This window comes from Quercus robur, chromosome 5 (genome assembly GCF_932294415.1).
Source record: "Quercus robur chromosome 5, dhQueRobu3.1, whole genome shotgun sequence".
Classification (NCBI taxonomy): domain Eukaryota; kingdom Viridiplantae; phylum Streptophyta; class Magnoliopsida; order Fagales; family Fagaceae; genus Quercus; species Quercus robur.
The window spans coordinates 52,501,135-52,509,545 of record NC_065538.1 but is presented as its reverse complement, the minus strand read 5'-3'; the positions used below and the strand labels follow the sequence as shown (position 1 = coordinate 52,509,545).

The 8,411-nt window shown below is 32.7% G+C and overlaps 1 long non-coding RNA gene across 1 annotated transcript; it reads right to left on the bottom strand.

Moving 5' to 3' along the window:
- Nucleotides 1-229: 229 nt before the first annotated feature.
- LOC126726305 (uncharacterized) lies at nt 230-2,514 on the bottom strand. Its single transcript, XR_007655786.1, has 8 exons — nt 2,441-2,514; nt 2,026-2,166; nt 1,862-1,948; nt 1,228-1,380; nt 942-1,038; nt 647-826; nt 434-564; nt 230-311 (listed from the first exon to the last, which is right to left on the bottom strand). It is a non-coding gene; the product is annotated as an uncharacterized LOC126726305 (long non-coding RNA).
- Nucleotides 2,515-8,411: the final 5,897 nt, after the last annotated feature.

Below are 8,411 nucleotides of genomic sequence, written 5' to 3'. Positions count from 1 at the left end.
TATAATAGTAATTCAGTCATACACAGATCTCATAAAAGACTGTTTAATAACATGCTGAGGACATTCAACACCTTAAAAAATCCTACTAATTTTAAGCAGATTTTAAAGAAGTAACATCCTTATGTTACCAAAAGGATCTTACTTCTTTACAATTTTTTGACAATTATTATTGTATTGTAATAGTATTAAATAGCAAAAGAACCACATATGCCACTTACTTGAGCATCAGCCCACGAAACCAGGATATTAAGATTCAATGAGAAAGCTAAACCAGTTATTCGCTTCTGGTGTCCCTTCAGTTTTGATTTTACCTTAAAACAGCATATAATTCACACCACTTTATATTAAGAGAGCAAAAGAAATCACTTTTTTTTTTTTGGGGGGGGGGGGGGAGGTAGTGGTAGTGTGATTAACCTATGTAGTAAGTAATTACCTTATCAACTCTAACATTATATGTGTATAGTTGAATCCTCCATTCCAATAGCTATGATGTGTGTTATTGTCTTGAGGATGAAATGCTAGGAAGGTAGAAGCAGGGGGTGCTGGCATAAATGTTGTCATTACCTACAAATTAGAGCAATTGATGGCAATCCATTAATAATCGCAATTCTGATGAAGTTTGCAAGACATGTATGGAATGACTTACCTTGAATGTCATCGTATTAAATAATGAAACCTTTTCACCACAGGCTGACATCACATGAGTCATTTTTTGATAGTGCTATACATGGTGTACTGATTCTTCAAGGATGACACCTGAGACATCATTAGCCATAAGAAGACCACTGTTTGGTTGCCAGTGTTGAGGAACAATATTGGCAGTGGCCTTTAAACACACACAGACTTCAGAAATCTCCCCCAAGAAAGAAAAATCTCAAGCAGACATACACAAGTTATTAAGGAAAAAAAACTAAGTGAACATGCTTTAAGCTAGCAAGTACCTTTCCATTTGGATTTCGTTCGTTCCCTGCCCATTTCCACAGCTTCTGAACACCATCTGACCCAAATGCCAGAATTTGCATATAGAAGTCGAACAACCTAAGTATAAACATAGGACAGAATGCATCATCAAGTATATAAACTTTATAATAAAAAGTCAAATATAATAAACTTGCAGAGTTGAGAGGTCACATTATAACCAACCTGTGTATTAATTCTTTTGAACTTTTAGTAAAATTTATAATACTTATTGAAAATTAGGTATTAAATACAAGATACTTCACAAACCTTGCTGGAAGAATCTGTGCCTTCAGGCATGGTAACTAATCAGAACTGGACAGCATCCACAATTTCAGACAACTGCCAAGGTTTGGTTCTATCAGTTACATCCTCCTTGGTTCTTGGCTTTTCAATGCTTCTACCATTTGGATCAACTCCATTCTTCAAAGATATAAAAGTTAAAAAATAAAATCCACACTATGCCAGAATGTATTTGCCAAAATGCAGTGGCTCATTTACAAAGAAAGTTTAGGGGGAAGACTGTGTGGATAGAAAAATTAACAGAAAATGGTTTTCCCAAGAAGAAGAGGTAATATCTTTTTTTTGATAGGTAATCAGAAAACTTTTATAAATGATGAAGGGGTAATATCATAAGCAGGGGAAAACATTGAAACAGCTAGTGCCACATCCTTGAACCAGTCACTAGTCATGTTTCATACCACACACACGAAAAGTGAAAGTTTAAAAAGGCAGGCCCATAAAAGGAAGCTGTGTCAAGAAACTAATACATGATGGGAAGTTGACTGCTTTATTTATGATATGTTGAATGCAAGCTAACCAACATGCATAATTGCTGCTACAGTCAAAATATAAACTTCAACAAAAATTTCACATTCCAAGTTAGAAAGATCAAGCTGCATACAATAATTGGAGAAGGCCTGACAGGAGAGCTCCTTTCCACTTTGCAATTGACTGGATTGTCATTTGTGATGGCAGGAGAGCCAGCTACCTAATGAATAGACCCAACAGATCTTTATTTAATATTTTTAAAAGCATGCAAGCAAAACTAAAAGAAATTATTTAAACCTTGGCTGCAGCCGATTCAATGGGCGATCTCAATGCATCAAAAGATGGGGGGTTCAATGGTCTTAAAGATCTGAGACCAGCAGCATTTGCAAGTATCTTGAATCCGTTGTCTGCTGTTGTAACAGCGAGAAGATTCCCTTCCTTGTTTTAATTTGAAGATAAACATGCATAGTTACAGTTAATTAGCTAGCAACTTCTTAGGGTATCACTTTAACCACTTTCCCACCATAACATTTGCTATTTGTTTTTCTCACCACTAAGGTCCATAAACAAAGAAATTGCCTAAATACACATGTCACAGATATTGACATACATTATTAAAAAAATCCACAAGATATCCATAACCCTATGTGTCATCATATTCATTCACTGAAGTGCATCACATTATGTTATAATAGTAAAAAATGTCACTTACCTTGTAGGATCCATGATTGAACAAAGGTTCGGCTGTATTGCTGAAATCTTATCTCATCCAGCCTCCTTTTCCTGAAAATGTCAAAGGCAGAACATAATATGACATATGAAAAATGATAAAAAGGATTCAAGACCATAAATGGCTTTAATCAATAATACTGGAATTTTCATTAATAGCAAAAGGCTCATCTCAGCCACTCCAATTTTGTTTCTAAAGGACTTGGATGAACTTGCTTATTATGTTTACATAATTTCAAAATTCAATAAAATTTTTGGGTTTGCTTACTTGCTATTGTAATTTGTGATTACTAGGTCTAATATTAACTAAGCTAGCCTGTTAAATCTTTAGATAGCATTTCAAAGCATTAAATTTTTGGAAGGATATTATAGCATGAATGGTAAAGGACTTTCTCACAACCTAAACAGGAAAAATTTTCTTTCACTCAAAACAAGTATTTTTTGTTGATGCTTGACACTGCCAGTTTCATCAACAACCACACAATGACATCTCCACCACCTACTCCATGAATCTGATGAGACTGCCACCACTATGAAAAATTATGCTAGGAAGTGACCACATAAGCATCAACTACATAACCTCCACCATCATCAGTCATTGCAACCATTAACAACCAACACCACCATATATGTCATCGCAAACAACAACCAAGCCTTAGTCCCATATTTATTAAAGTTGGCTAGGGGCCCTCATCAAACTGTATGTACCTCCCCCTTCTAGCCATATAAGACTTGATCTTATCATATGTACGAAATTGAATGGCAACATGACTTATCCCGGCCAATGAAGGAACAAACCAAACAATGCCACTGTTTCAAACCAACAAAATATCATGACAAAAAGAGCACAGCATGAAGATTTTCTTTGTTGAATTAAATGATGTGGAAAGCATGTTTTAGTAATCGCTTTGGGCAGAATGGGTCTCAATCACTCTTAACAATTTTTTTATTTTTTTATTTTACAGTATAAGTAGTTTATTTGCAAACTCACATAACACACATCAAACTAAGGAAGAACTTACATGTACAATCATGTGCTATCCTTGTCAATGCAGAAAGCGTATCTTTTTACGGAATTACATCCTGCCTCATTCCCTATGCCTGAATGAAGATGAAAAAGAAATGAATATCCAAAACACCTCAATGAAACATAAACAAAATGTGATATATTGGGAAACTTGGGTATTACCAGCCATATCATATTATTACATTACAATATCGTTTTATGAAAGGCAACACATATTCTGACCAGCTTTCAAGCACAGTATCATCAACTCATGCCTTAGATTTTAAGACTACTTAAGACAATAAACCACAACGCTACTAACCATTTTTAAGGCGCCTGGTTTAGGCCGTAAAAATGGTGGGACAGGACAGGTCATAGGTGGAAATCTTACTGACCAATAAAAACAATGCTGCCATACACTATAATTATATAAAAAAGTGAATATATATAAAACTGAGTTTATATATGTCAATTTGTTGATGATATTCTTCTAATTGCTCCCCTATCATTAATTTGGCACCTTTCTATAATTTTTTCTTTAATACCCTTATCTAAAGTCAACCACTTCTCCCAAAATCAATTTGTCCATTGATATCATATTATCAACAAATCAACATATATAAACTCTGTTTCCCATCTTACCATGTCAGGCTTATACAGCCCTTCATCTTGTATGGCAGGTTGCAAATTACAAGGATTGAAGATAAAGTTAAACTTATCTTTATGGAAGAGAGAGAGAGAGAAGGGAGAGACCAAATCATGTTGTCTGACAGTTAACGGAATAGTGGGGTATGGGTATAGAACTTAAAAGTGAGTTATTATCTTAGAGAAACAACTTGCCAGCTTAAAAGTGATTAAGCATCAACCACCAGGGGCTGCTATTGAATTAACATTTCTAGCAGTCTTCCACAGAATCTCTACTTGATCAATTCTAAAGAAACTTTCCTGTTAAAATAGGGGTAAAGCACTCAAAGAAGACAGTTTAGCTTAGAGATTCCTGCACATCTCTGAATGCCATGTCACAGCAAAGCTTAATCATTCTGACTAATAATGGATTCTGACAGTCAAAAGTTTATTCTTTTTTCTTACTAGGCAAAATTTCTTCTGACATTCACATAATAATCAAACTTATCATCTCTACAGGTAGGCAAATGCTTCTCTTTCTAATGTATGAGAAAAAGTTTTGTTTTCCCAATTTCAAAATTGAAAAGAGATAGATATTGTTGCAACTGGAAAAAACAATACCTAGTACTAAACACAGCTATAAAATGTATCTTCAAATGTGTCAGTTGACTGTTTAAAGGGGAAAAAAAGGTTGAAGAGAAAATTGAGCATGAAACCAGGTAAAATAATTGACTCAAACACAGCTACCATCGTTTCACATATTTAAAGGCATTACAAACAGAAGCACATATATAAGTATGAATAATTATGTAAGTATAAATAAATTTATTGAAATGAGACAAGGCATTACAAACAGAAGCACACCACAATAATCAGCAGACATAAATCACCACCAAAAAAAAAAGAAAAAAAAAAATTGAGTGCTTTGGAGTTCGAGCTGTTATTCTGAAGCATAGAAGAATGCAATTGTCTTACATACTACAGTGTGACTACCAACTAAACAAATAACAGTCAAGATGTCTTCTGCATCAAATTATATGCATGGCCAGTGCAACATAAAAAATAGGCAACTTATAGATTCAAGGACCTAAAGGCATTAAAGAGAGGGCTGATTGGAGAAGAAGGATTTATGTAGCCCACCAAAAATAAAAGCACTATAGTCCAAAGAGTATTTAGTGTACACTCAAACAAACTAGTCGAATTATGAACACTTCCTACAAAAATATAATATTATACAATGTAGATTCTATATGATACTAAAGACATCTATGAATACTTTTTTTTTTGGTAGTTATGAATACTATCTATATAGATATGTAAACTAAATGATACTTTTTTTTATAAGTAAGACTTAGTGAAGGATACAAATTTTAGATGCAAAGTTCCCTTGTTAGATGTATAACCAAATAATAAGAAAAGAAAGTGCATAACTTTTGCCCATGAGTTAATTTGCAAAAAGTACCTATCATTTGCTAGATTCCAAGCTTCCTGCCTCAGTTCTGGAGGTGTTTGTTCAAGTCAGTCTTGAGGTCATGATATTTCTGTTAGAAAAGTAATAGGATAAACAAGGAAACCATGAGAATTTATTGCATTTTTAGGGAAAAATAGGAGGACTATATAAGTGCAGAGGCACCTGAAGTGCTAAAATTAACCACCTATTCAGACAAAGCCATTATACTCGGTGGTTGCCAAAAGGAAAAAAAGAAGAAAAATTAAATTCTTGTGCCAAAGAAGAAAATGATAAACAGGTAATTCCATGAAACTGTGTATAAATATGAATGAAGCATTTAGATTGAGAAAATTTGGAGATTACCTTAATTATTGTATGGGCATTGAACTCACCGGAGGGGGGCAGGTCAAAATATTATTCATAATCTGGAGTCTGGTCTTAACATCCCATAATGGATTAGTTGTGATGGAAGTGAATAGCAATCACAAGAAACCAAGAAGAATCCTATACTAAAATAAACCGAAACCCCAGAATTGGAATTAGAATTAAACATTAAATTGATTAATAGAGGCTTTCTCTTAGTTTCTCGAACGCCTCCATTGCTGATACCTCTCTCTCTCTCTGTTTTTCAAAGCTAAAACAGAGGCTTTGTGCTCAACGGGATTTTTAATATAGCCTAATTTCTCAACGGTAACATTTTTTTGAAATTCATAAAAATTTTGGACTTGGATCACTCGTATTTTCATTTTGTTAAGCTTATGGGCCTTTTCTCGTTTTAACTTTTTAAGTGGTTGATCCAAGTGATTGATCCGCTGCTGATAGTTTGGGTCCAACTCGAAGGCCCATTATTATTAAAAATTAAAAACTGAAATAAATGATACACGAGAGTATTTTCTAGCCCACTACAAAAATAAAATAAAAAAACTAAATTTATTAGTATATTAAAAAAAAATCTATGAAGTGAAATCAATGTTGATTTTTGTGATAAGTTTCCACTTCCAGATTTTGATGATATTCAGTGATCACATTTTGTTCATTGTAACAAAAAAAAAAAAGTGATAGTATAAAGAGGGTAGGATATTTTTGGTTAGGGGTATAATTTTTTTGTTGTTGATGTATTTAGCTAAAGAGAGAGTTAGTTTAACCTATTGTGGGTGTAAATACATATATTTTTTCCTTGTAAATACAAGGAAATTTTTAATTAGTAACTAGTTTATAGGCCCACTAGTATCCGGTGAAGATAATATAAAAAACAAAAATGCATATTTTTGTGCAAAGATTATAGTTTTGTTTAGCAGAATCATCACCATTACAGAGACAAATTAGGAATTTGACTAGATCCTTATAAATATTATTTACTGAGTTTGGTTTATTCTTGAGAATTTTGTTTGCAGAAACTTAATTTGATACAATCTCATTTTAATATTTGAATATAGCTTGGGGATAATAATCTCTAAACATGCAAATGTTTCAATTTTTAAAAATAAAAATCTATGTTGTCAATTATTAATCTAACAGTTGCTCAAAATATCATAGAAGAATTTCGTTCATGAAAATCAAAGTCCAAATTCTGAATTAAGAAATACCTGTGCAAGAACCCATGATCGTGGCAAAAGCAAAACCCTTTTGCCCCATCAAACAAACAAAGTGATCTTTTGAGTTTTGACAAAGGAATACATAAGACTAGAGTCACAGACACAGAGAAAAAAAAAAAAAAAAAAAAAAAAACTCTATAGTGTTTTTTTTTTTTTTTTTTCAATTGATAAAAGGGAAAAAAAAGTAGTGATGCCCAGTCCCTTTTCTTTTTTCTTTTCTTTTTTTTGGTTTTTCCCAATTCCAAAAGAGAATGAATTAATAGAGAAAGTAATTGAGTTTGATCAAAGCATAGAAACAAAGTTGAGAGAGAGAGAGAGACCTGTGTTGCGAATGGGTTGAGATTTTGTCTATTTTTTATGAGAAGCAAACGAAGACAACACTCTCTGCACTCCTCACCCTTTTGCTCCATCACTCTTCTTTTGCCCCATCACTCTATGTATCAAAATAACTCTCCATTGCTGATACCTCTCTCTCTCTCTCTCATATTTCAAAATCTAAAACAAAGGCCGGCTTATGTGAGGGATTCTTATTAGAACTATATGAATGTTGCTCAACTCAACGGTAACATGTTTTGAAATTCAAAAGAATTTTGTAGTTGGACTTGGATCATTGCTTAACTATATGGGCCTATGCTCATTTACATGGGCCATTATCATTAAAATTTCAAAATTGACATAAAATATAGTATTTTCTAGCCCACTAAAAATAAAATAAATTTATTAGTATATATATATTAAAAAAATCACTAGTGTTTGAAGTGAAATAAAAGTTGATTTTTGTTTCCCACAAAAAAATAAAAAAGTTGATTTTTGTTATAGGTTTTCACTTCCAAATTGTTGATGATATTTAGTGATCACCATTTGTCTATTATGACAAAAAAAGAGTGAGTGTAGGAAGAGTAGGATATTGTGGACATAAATACATTTTTTTTTGTTGATATATTTAGCTAAAGAGTTTTTTTTTTTTTTTTTTGAGAGACCTAAAGAAAGAGTTAGCTTAGACTATTGTGGGCATAAATAATGTGATTTTATTTACTTTGATACGTATGTTATTTGAGTAGCTTTTACATTATGCATGGAGTTTAGAGTTTAGCTTCTCTACCCATTTATTTTGATTTTGAGCTAAATTATTATATTTTAAATACTAATTTAATTTATATATCCTTATATTGGCATTTGTGAACAACGACAAATGGAATTGTTACTTAATGATATTATATGCTTCAATGATGTTTTGGAGTTTAATTCTTGTTGAGGCAATTCCAAAGCTTTTTTTACA